The sequence below is a fragment of the Melanostigma gelatinosum genome (assembly GCF_949748355.1).
Source record: "Melanostigma gelatinosum genome assembly, chromosome: 22".
Taxonomy (NCBI): domain Eukaryota; kingdom Metazoa; phylum Chordata; class Actinopteri; order Perciformes; family Zoarcidae; genus Melanostigma; species Melanostigma gelatinosum.
Window position 1 is genome coordinate 4,732,098 of NC_136655.1, and position 11,995 is coordinate 4,744,092.

An 11,995-nucleotide genomic window follows, 5' to 3' on the forward strand; every position below is an offset into this window, starting at 1 on the left:
AGCTCTTTGTGCTGCGGACAGAGCTGCCACCTCCTAGCATGTGGTCTCAGGGAGAACACACACACACACAGCAAAGTAGAGGAGGGATTGGCAGCATTTTACGCCCTCACAACTCCCACAAACAACTCTAATGGGTTTTTTAGGATGCAGTTGCTAAGACGACACACTCCATGTCCAGCATTAGAGATCATAAATGGCCGGGGAGGCGAGGAAGGTTCACAGGTTGAGCTTCATCAATGATTACAGGTGTCTCTCCCCCACACCTCCTGTCTTTGGTTCAGCTTTTCTGTCTGTCCACGAACAAAGACACAGAAAGGAAGGAGAGGTGAGAAAGGAGCAGAGAAACGTTGTGACGGTGGTACAACGAGAGTGAGAATTAAAAACAGAGCCAGCGTGCTGCTGCTTCTGTTCAGCAAAGCTTTGTGTTGTCATGGACACAGCACACAGCCCAAAAAGAGCAGCAGCGGGTTATTATTGCAATGCATAGAGCACATGATGTCTTTAGTATCAATTCATCATCGCCGCGGTCGTTCTGAGACACAGGTAGAATCATCACCAACAAAAGAAACAGAAGAGTGGCTGCTCTTTACAACCTCGGTCTCTTACATTTCTTTTTACTTGTGAATCAGTCGACAAATGGATTATTATTTCAGCACTCTAATTACATCCGAGAAGCTGTGGCTGGGAGCAGTTAGGGAAGTACTTAAAATGCCCAAGCGCTCAGACTCAGAAGTGCTGATGCAACGTTGTCAAATTCAGTGTTTTCACAGCAATAGATAGATGTTAGAGAAGGGGATTCTAAAAACACAAACATCTTCTCATCGTTTGAATTTGAGTTTCTTTACCACTACACATGACAGTAACAAAGTTAAAGAACAACATTTTGAATTTTTGAGTGTTGACGTTGAAATTGTTTTCCGGGACGGTGGTGAAACCAGTTCTTCCTCGTGTACCAGCTGATATAACAAAACCAAAACAACAAAGAAACGATCGCTATCGGCCGGTTTGTCTCATCAACAGTCGGCAGTCGGTGTGTCTGCTGCAGCCACGTGACCGGGGCATCTCTGCTGTCCAAACATTGAGCCTTTTATGATCAAACCATCCAGTCCATTAAGCCCCATCACCTTGAAAAGCTCCCGTTCATAAAACAGTTGAGATATTAAGTCATCCCTTGAATTAGAGTTTGACTCCTGAGCCGTTTTTGCCCAACAAATGTGCACGCTGTCTCTCATCACCAGTAATTATCGTGTGTGTGTGTGTGTGTGTGTGTGTGTGTGTGTGTGTGTGTGTGTGTGTGTGTGTGTGTGTGTGTGTGTGTGTGTGTGTGTGTGTGTGTGTGTGTGTGTGTGTGTGTGTGTGTGTGTGTGTGTGTGTGCGCATGGCAGACAGCCTCATTAGTGGCTATCTAGACCATTAACAGGATGTGTCCTCGTTGCCACACCAGCAGACACACAGGGCTGTAATTAGCTGCTGAGACTTTCAGCTCGTTCCCATGTACCCTCGTCCATTTAGCTTTCCTCTAACGGGCGCCGTTCTCCCCCCCCCCACACACACTCACACAACCGCCGAGCCACATGGTTTGATTCACACAGGTCGTACGCACACCTACACAAGACAAGCCAAGGCACACTCTTTTCCTCGTCTTCTTCGCACACCTCCCAAAGCAGCCTTCTGCACACAAGCCCCCGCGCTCTTATGTAAACTCCCCCTTTCTCGTACGATCGTGGGTAAATCGTACATCATGAATCAGCTGCCTGGTCCGACCCTTCACCTGAGATTGGTCGTGTGCACACGGATGACCGGAGGCTCTCTGTGTGGAGGAAAAACTCCTCTCGAGGTGCGTGTAGCAGACCAGCACACGTGGTCTGATAGCTCTTCAGAAACACGGCGCTAAAAACGTTACCGAAACTGGTTTACCGTCAGAAAGGATTTTAATCCTGCTGTTACAATTACAGTTATGCAATGGTGTACATTAATCTTTGAAATATTAAACAGTTAACCCCCCTTTGGAAAAAACTCTTCCCCGTCCCAGGAGAACACGTCTTCCCCAGGACAGCTACGTAACAGAAGAGAAAAACGCTTGACTATATCCCTCCCTTATATTCATTCGCGACTCCTCCCCTTTCATCTATCTCAATTTTTATTGGCTACCTACGCTGACACCTCAGTAAACGCCTGTCTACACATCTCGCTCTACCTGCAATAAACACATTCAAATCCTGTCAGTTATGACTTACTCCCTTCTATAATCCTACAACACTTTATGTTTATCTTAATTATGCATCCCCAAAACCCTTATGATTATGACTAATTATGAACCTTAATTATGAATTATTAAACACTATTATATCTACTAATCACCCCTGTTTTGCTCAAATTTCTTACAATTCCCCCCTAACCCACAGTTCACTGTGAGTTAGTTACTCGAATGTAGTCAGTTACTCAAATATTGTTAGTTACTCAAATGTTGTTAGTTACACAAATATCGTTAGTTACTCAAATGTTGTTAGTTACACAAATATCGTTAGTTACTCAAATGTCCCTGGAGACCTCCCCCCTACTCAATCCAGGGAGAGACTCCCTATCTATCTAAACAGAGGCAAACAATTCATGCATACAGATATCATTTCAAGTATTTCTGTTCAGTCCTTTTCAAAATTGAGTCCGTAAAAAGAAAGACAAAAAAGGGAAAAATTTAATCCGTAAAAAGGGAAAGATAGAATCCGTAAAAAAGGAAAAGAAAAGATCGACTGCGTTGAAAATCACTGCCTTCCATGTCTTGGGGCTGGCAGGATCAGGATACAGCCTGTAGGCTAGAGAACACATACTGAGAAGCCTTGACTGTTCTTTTACACCTGTCAAAATTACATTTCTTAATCTTTACACCCTAAAATCCCATTATAACCCATTAAACAAAAATAAAATCTCAAATTACTCATCCAGAACAATCAGTTTATTTCCCAAATTTCCAATATCTCACCGGATGTGTTAGAAGTCCATCTGGGCCTTTATCAGGTCCTTCAGGATCTCCGAGAGGATGGTCAGGAACCGCTTGTGAAGCTCCGCTATGGCACCGCTGGTGGCCTCATCTAGACAGTGGCCATCAGAAGCTCCAATTCTCCCTCATCCTCGACACATAACTGGTTGCCCTGGACTGGTGTCTGGCTCATCGTTGAAGCAATAAACCCCTGTAGAAGTCCACGGATGCAAGGGAACCCACATCCACAGACGACTAGGAGGCCTACGATGACAACACACAGAGTAATTACGATTGACAAAAATGTATGTTTCCACTTGCCAAACATACTCTCCAACCAGTCGGTGAATGGATCAGTGGCACTAGAGTTCTCCGCTAGCTCTTGGCTGAGTGCTGTCAGTCCCTCCAGAGCCCTGGTCACCGATCCATCAGGAGCTGTGTTATTTGGAATGAAAGTACAGCAAGCAGTCCCAAACATCTGACAAACGCCACCTTTCTCTGCTAATATCATATCTAATGCCATTCTGTTCTGCAAGGTCATTAAACTAGTCTTCGCCAGCTGTGCATGCAGTCCTGATATGGCATCTCTGGTGAAGTTTACAAAACGCTGTTGGTTATAGTAAATGTAGTTGATCCAATCGACATTTTTATTAATCGTTACCCACCAGAAAAATGCAGATTCAAAACCGGCAGCTATCTGATTTCTGGCTTTGAATTCATCCGGCACCCCCCTTGGCACTCCTATGCCATCTATGTATACTTGGTCATCGAAGGCTCCCTTCGGCCTACCAGCATCTCTTTTGGATCTTCTGTTAGCATGTGGGTGTGGAGAGATGAGTTCTCTATATGTTACATCATTGACAGGCAAGATATAGAATGGTAATATAAGTTGCACCAATGCACATCTACCTGTCCAATCTTTAGGCAGGATTGGATATATGGTTCTTCCTCCACACCACCACCATAAATCAGCTCTGGGTGTTGTCTGTCTTAACACACTGTTATATAGATAGTCGCTAGCATTGTGACTGTTGCTACAATTTGCTTCAATAATACTACCTACATTGGGCCCCATAGCTGTATCTGAGACTATACAATCAAATGGACCCTCTGAAACCTTGAACAGAGGTGGGGTATTATATTCTACAGGTGGGTAATCCCAGTGCAGCCCCTGACAAGTGTGATGGAGGGGCAAAGTGTCATCAGTAAACAGAGTTAAAATACAACTAAATTCAGGGCTCAGGGGTCTAAACCTTGAAGGAACTGGTGTTGCTAGGGGTTTAGGTCCTGAACACACAATACAATCTGTACTTCTCTGACTTGAAGCCGTATATTGTACCCACCGGAGCCATAAATTCCCATCTGCCATTCCAGTTTCCACCCCCGGTACCTCATTCTCTGCATCAGTCGTATGTCGAACCTGGTCATCCATGATCTTTTTGGCAGGCTTAACAATAATCCTAATAAGCCCTTGTGGAGCAGGACTATCAGTAGTTGCCTTTCCCTGTACTACGTAAAGTCCTCCGTCAGTCAATTTTGGGTCTGTTAAGGTAAGTCTTAAAGGATTACACCTACCCACCCCTTTTCTACACATGTGATAAGAAGCTGGGGCATTTAACATCTTTAGTCGGTCTTTAAGACCTGGGTTGGGGTCTTTTCCTAAACCCTCGCCACCTGTGTTCATCGTTGCCCATCCCCAATCTTCACAATCACAGTTATGATACGATAACAGCTTACCATACTTATTTGTGGCGGGCCCACACTCGTCAGTTATGATGCACAAGGTCTTGGACATCCACCCGTAGGTGTGTTCATACCTGGGACAGGAAACTACTTCACAGAAGTCGAACTGGACCGTTGATGTTGTACCTTCTTTGAACGTAAGAGTGAGAGTTACATTTTCATAGGTGAGTGTCGTCAGAGAAGCCTCTCTACGTGGTCTGAGATCGGTTTGATTAGTTACTGAGGCTAAATTTCGAACCCTGATGTAGTCATGCATGTGTTCTGGTTCCTGTCTGTGGTTAATTCCCCATACTAAGAGGGAAACTGCTGAAATCAGGACGAAAGTAATTACAGACTTCCATAACCTACTGAAGCTAGAGTCTCCCAATGGAAGGCCTCGCTTAAACTGTGGGGGAAACGTCATTGTCAGTACTGTCTAAACCCTCTTTTGTGGTGTCTTTAACTTCAAATTTTGCCTGTCTGATGTTCAATCCTGTCTCTGCGAGTGTCTCACTCGTTACCTTCGCTGCTGCACAGTGAGTGAGGTGGTGCCAAGTAGCTCCAGTTTTACCTTTCACCTTTACTGCATGTGAGGTTGCCAATACTACCTCCCATGGACCGGTCCACCTTGGTTCACTCCACTTGCGCTTGTGGACTCTTATCCACACCAGACTGCCTGGTGACACGTCAGCCTGCTTCCTTTCGTCAGCTGCTGCTTCTGCGTTTGTCACCTGAGAAAACAACACTCGGCTCATGTTAGTTAGAGCTCCCGTATATTTCTCAATTTCTAGAGTTAGCAAGTCTAGTTGTGGTTTATCATGACGTCATTAAATCTCAAAAATTGTGAGTAGCACCTTTACTGAAAACTATTCTAAATGTGGATCTACAAAAAATGTTTGACACCTTACCATAAATGTTTGACACCTTACCATATCCCCCCTTCACCTCGATATCTCTGCTGTAAGGGATCACATGGCAACCATCTATGTATCTTGGCTATACACTGAACCTCCCCATGGTCCTGGTGACAGCATGGGCATCTGTTGATGTCTCATGGGAGGAGGTCCAGCTGGACCTGGTCGTAGGTACTGCTGATGTTGTGGTGGGAACGGAGCATGTTGTGGTGGTGCATTGGGCTGTCTTCCTCTTCTTTTATGTGGGCAATCTCTCACCCAATGACCTTCTCTCCCACATACGTAGCACTTCCCTCTACCTACAGGTCTTTCATACTCTCCTCTGTAGTTACCTCTCCCTCTGTTGGACGCTCGTGCACGTCCTCTGCCTCTATACTGTGGTGGAGGTTGGTAGTACACCACTGTGTGGGCTGGTACTGCTGGATTTGGTTGGTATGAGGTCGGGGGTGCAGCTGGATATTGGGGCTGTTGTGAGGCCTGAGCCTTGGCTACGGCCATCTGTTTCTTGGCCAGATGTTTTCTGCTGATTTCTCTGCCGACCTCTGCTACTTGCAGTTTCAGCAGTCGCCGCTGCATTCTCCTTATCTCCTCGTCTTCTTTACTTTCTGCTCGTCTTTCCTCTATCTGCTGTTGCAAATCTTTTCTGATGCGTTCCACTTCTGTTACTTCACATTTTAGTCTTCTTACCAGTGCTCCTACTTCCTTACTCTGCTTCTTTAATGTAAACATTATGCAGCCTAGGAGTATTCAAATGTGTGTATTAAATGTGCATGCTTGTCATCACATGAATCAAAATCAACTCACCCTCTGTGCTGTATGGCGTGTGGCCGTTGACTCCAAAACTGGGATCCACTGCTTCACTTCCCAGATCTGGACCCACTCAACCACGCACCTTGACTAAAACAAACACAAAACTGCCAAAAGTTCAGCAGTAAATGTTAGCATACGTCTGTAGTGTAAGAGAGGTCAACGATCTCTCAAATATGTTTGCGCCGTCCGTGTCAAAATTGATTCTTAGGAACGATGTAAAATAGTAAATGTACCAAAATTAGTCAATACTGGATATGTGAAGGAATCTCGAATCCAAAATTGAAGCTAGAACTCTTAAACAAATGCAACACCTAAATCAGAATCAAAATCAGATCCTAATTCGAATTCAAAAGGTTTAAAATCAAAATTACGCTTAAATTAAAAAATCAATAATTAATCAATAAAAGAAATCAATTAAGATTAAGATTCCAAATCAAATGCAAAATCGAAATTAAAATGAAATTAAAAATTAACAATTAATCAATTACTAATAGCAATAAAAAATCAATTAAGATCACGATTCCAAATCAAATTTAAATGGTTTAAAATCGAAATTAAAATGAAATTAAAAGTTAATAATTACTAAAAGCAATAAAAATCATCAATATCAAAATTCAAATAGTTCAAAATCAGAATTAAAATTAACTAAAAACTAATCAATTACAAAAAGCAATTAAAAAATTATCAATATCAAAATCCAAATTCAATAACTGTATTCAAAACATTCAAACAGCAAAGCCAATGTAAGTCAAACTACAATTACAATCCACACTGCAATCATTGACACCTCAGCAACACCACACAGCACAATAATAAATCACATTTACTACTGAATCACTATTAAGTTCAAGAATTGAAGGAGCACAACTGAAACCATTAATCTTTGATAAAATGCTGAATTAAAACCAAAGTCAACAACTAAAGTTATAATGCTTAATTACAACTAAAGTCAGGATGTAAGCTCAAAGGTCATGGACAATGAATCTCTAAGACTGTTTTGTGTAATTTATCTAGGAAGCCACTGGGTGGCATAAAACTATGCTGTGATTGTCTCTCTAAGCCACCAGATGTCAGCCTGTTTTAGTACTAATGTAATGACAGATTCAAAACACTAGGTTTATTATTATTATTATCATTAGCTAGCAGTTACTCCTCCTGGCCACTAGTTGGTGGAGTTGCTTTCTGGCGTTTTCTTCTTCTACGGTTTATCTACCTTCCTGTTTACATTCAGCCTTTGCCAGCAAATATACTACGGAAATGCTAACGGAATATGCTAACGGAAATGCTAACAGCAAAAACGGAGCTTCTAATAGAGCATACGCACACACAAGTTTCACCAAAATCCCACACTTTATTTTCACTCATACGCCTTCTGTCTCCTCTCACACTCCAGCAGTTATTTTCTTTACAAGCACTTTTATTTTTCATACACAGTACAATAAGCCCGGAGCTACGTCGTAGCCAACGTTAGCTCCTCTTACAGCTGCCACAGATCATGCAATGCTATTCATCATTTTAAACGTATTTCCACGCTGCTAAAACACAGACTAGTCACACGTATTATTGGACTTATTTATTCATCAGTTTAAACGTATTTCCACGCTGCTAAAACACAGACTAGTCACACGTATTATTGGACTTATTGTCCGGTTTTATTACCTTAAATCCTCCGGTTAACAGGCTGATAGCTCCTCCAGACCTGAGTTCATCGTTACGTCTGATCACGAGTTATACACTGCCAGTGTCACACCACTCTTCTCAGTCTGTCTAGCACCACCAAAAGCCCATTATTCTACGTCTTCTGAATCCATCACACGATCCACTATTTATACACGGCCAAAGCCAGCAAGAGTGACTTCCAGGAACCGCAGCCTCAGAAGCTAACTCCCGCTAGCCTAGCTTCCCTACACAGCGTACGTTTCAAGACCCGAAAATTCATGCACGAGACCCGCAAAGGGTTGCAAGCCAAAGCCGGAATGTCACAATATTTCAGTCTGCCAAGTTACATACCTGCTTTTGAACTAGTTGTCAACAAAAGCCCAAAATTGCACCCCGAAGCCGGAGGGTCTCAAAGCTGTACAAAGTTAGTCTGCTTTAGTCAAACAACTGCTTGATACCAATGTGATGATTTAATTACAGCGCTGTCTGCCTTTAATTTCTTTATTCTTAGGATCCTCTGTATACACTGGACATGTCCCTTTAATGCATTATACAAATATACTCTCACTGCAGACTGCAACTAGCTCAGCTCAAAACGGCCTGCTCACACACGCGCCTTTTTTTTTCACACCTTCCTCACAGAACAAAGGCACGTTAGCAGGGCAAACACCGGTCGGCCACATCTCCAAATAAATTGTCCTAAAACTACCTAGACAGACTTCGTTAGGTGCTGTTCTTACCTTGTATTGGCGCCTTGGAGATGTAGGTGACCGATGCCGTCCCGCATGCGCGTCTCGTCCCGCAAGATGCTCTCCTGGCTAGCTCGCCAAATTTGTGGAGGAAAAACTCCTCTCGAGGTGCGTGTAGCAGACCAGCACACGTGGTCTGATAGCTCTTCAGAAACACGGCGCTAAAAGCGTTACCGAAACTGGTTTACCGTCAGAAAGGATTTTAATCCTGCTGTTACAATTACAGTTATGCAATGGTGTACATTAATCTTTGAAATATTAAACAGTTAACCCCCCTTTGGAAAAAACTCTTCCCCGTCCCAGGAGAACACGTCTTCCCCAGGACAGCTACGTAACAGAAGAGAAAAACGCTTGACTATATCCCTCCCTTATATTCATTCGCGACTCCTCCCCTTTCATCTATCTCAATTTTTATTGGCTACCTACGCTGACACCTCAGTAAACGCCTGTCTCTGCATCTCGCTCTACCTGCAATAAACACATTCAAATCCTGTCAGTTATGACTTACTCCCTTCTATAATCCTACAACACTTTATGTTTATCTTAATTATGCATCCCCAAAACCCTTATGATTATGACTAATTATGAACCTTAATTATGAATTATTAAACACTATTATATCTACTAATCACCCCTGTTTTGCTCAAATTTCTTACATCTGCCAGTAGACCACAGACTGTCGGCCATGTTCACACTTACAGCTCTGTCCCTACCAAACCCGGAGGGGCCGCCCGCCAGGGATCGATATCGCAACCGGTCGGCCGCGAGAAGACAGCCGAGCCTTGCGCATGATGGACGAGATGCTGAGATTAGATCACGGCAGAAATAGAAAGAGTTAAACAAAGCTGATGGTGTTTAGCCTTATTGCAAATCGAAATGAGATCACAGAAGCAGAAGTTAGGCTCCGCATTTCCTCCCCGTGTGTGGGAGGTGTAGAAACGCCAACCTTGGTTGCCTCCTAAACAAATCAAGCGCTCCTATTTGAGTTTTAATGGACACAGAGTGATTTCCTGGCGTTGCATGAGCGCGGTGAAATAAATAGTGCTGTTTTGAGCTTCAAGATCATGCGTATTCAACCGTGTATCCTGCAAATGATTTGTTTTGCACACAGCTTCAACGAGGCTGGTTTTTCGAGAACATCAGACAAACATTGGACGGGCGTCTGAATAGAAGTGGATAGAATCGGTTTTCTGCTGTGAAGCTGCCAGCCTCCCTCACGCGTCCATAAAGGGCTGAAAGATTCAAGCACTGTTCTACTGTTATCATAGTCTCATTCATTGAAATTAAAGAGATCTGCGTTTTTTTGTGTGGGTGAAGAAATGTGGTCTTATGCGTGTCAGATGGTTGGCTGTGTGTGCAATTTTCTTTTGGCATCATCGAAGCAGAAAGGCTCTCGGTTCAGAACTCTTTAATTGGAGTTTTTCGGGGCAGAAATTGAAACACGAGGCACGACCTCAACCAATCCCGGTCATCGTTACCTGCCAGGGCTGAGGTTGGGGGGGGGGGGGGGGGGGTACACAATCACATTCATTTTTGGACTCTCGCCCTCTCTGTACCCGGCTTGAATAAGCAAGCGATTCTGCCCCTCCTGGTCCTGCATGCATCACAAAAGGGGTGACACTTACAGGCGGACGTGACACCTGTTAGCGTAGAAGCTAAGTGCAAGTTTGACACCACAGGGTTCGTGTACAGAGGCTCTCTGCAGCCCACCTGACAAGTCTGCTTGGCAGTGAGGCTAAGGGCTTTCAGCACCACGGACAGCTCCCATCTCTCTCTCTTTCTCTCTCACTCTCTCTTGTAGTCTCTCGCCCCCTTCTCGACGATCAGCCGTGGGGCACTCTGACGCCCACGTCCAACGAAATGTCCGGTACGCCTGAGTTAACAGCGACTCTACCCTGAGGATCATCTCGGTCAGTGATGCCTGGTAGCGCCGCTCCTTTTTGTCAGCTCAGGTTCGGTCAGCTACTCTGTGGACTGCTCTGTCGTTGCCTCCTTTTCGCCCGCAGTGCCCTTCGCACGGACTAAGATATTCTGACGTAGGCACTTTGGACAGAAAGCCTTTTTCATTGATTGACCTTCTTTGGGAAGAAAAGCAAAAATCCTCTCTGTCCCTCGCTGTTGTCATGCTTTTCATGACATCCTTTGAGTTTCAGCTGTTAAATAAATATATATCCTGTTTGGATTACCTTCACTGAGAGAAGCTGACAGTCTGACAAACACTGCTGAATTTCTTTGTGTCGCTTTTGTTGATTTTCATGTTGTCACCATTGCACTCGCGGCTCAGTGAGATGAATGTTTTTTGTTTTTTTTTACTGTGCGATTGGAGCCTCGCCAGGCCAACACTGGGAAGGCTGGCGGATAATTCGAGCAGTCACCCCATAATTCGATCCCGCACATTTGCATATGCTCGTAGCATCCCAGAAGGGAGGCCGTGGCAGCACTTGAAAGACGGGAAGGAGAGAAATTGAATCGGGACGATGGAGTGTGCGCCTCATTTTTTCCATGTTCCTGTGGATTTGAGTGTCGGACCGGTGCTGGATGTTTCATGACTTAATTTGTGTGCGAGCGCGTGTCACATACTGATGTCAGCTTGCTGCTGATTGTTTTCTTTCACCATCCGAGATAGATGCCTGGGTGTTGTGTGCTTGAGCAATGTTGTAAACAGCACAAATGTGGCGCACCTTATTAAAGGTCAAAGCAAGATGAATGGGAAAGTCAAGAGAGAACGTGTGCCCTTTACCTCGCTGCGCTGTATTCTAAACCCAAACCACTTTATTGTGAGGTACAGTCGTCCTGAACCTACTTACGTGAAAGCGTTCTCAAATCCCGCTGCCTTTTCATTGTCACAGCCGAGGCCCCTGACAGATTTATGATGGATCCACAAATCCCTCTTCTGGTAACAATGAGAACAGAAAACCAGCTCTTCTGGGAGCTGATAGATGACGAAACTTTGGTTGAAATAGATGGAAGTTTTTTAAAGGTGCACATGGGGGAAAAATAAAGAATGGATCACTTTAAAGCAGCTGTGGATGTTAGTAAATTAAGACTGGATGACACGAGTCCTTATTTGTACTGTATTTGCTGTTCCCACCGCTCATTAATTTAATTTGCTCTTAGCGTAACACGCCCACATCTCCATGTGACGGTTGACGGTTGAGTTGCAT

General features: G+C 44.0%; 1 protein-coding gene across 14 annotated transcripts in view; it reads left to right on the forward strand.

Moving 5' to 3' along the window:
• magi2a (membrane associated guanylate kinase, WW and PDZ domain containing 2a) overlaps nt 1-11,995 on the forward strand; it is a 158,731-nt gene that overhangs the window by 122,492 nt on the left and 24,244 nt on the right. The window lies entirely within an intron of this gene.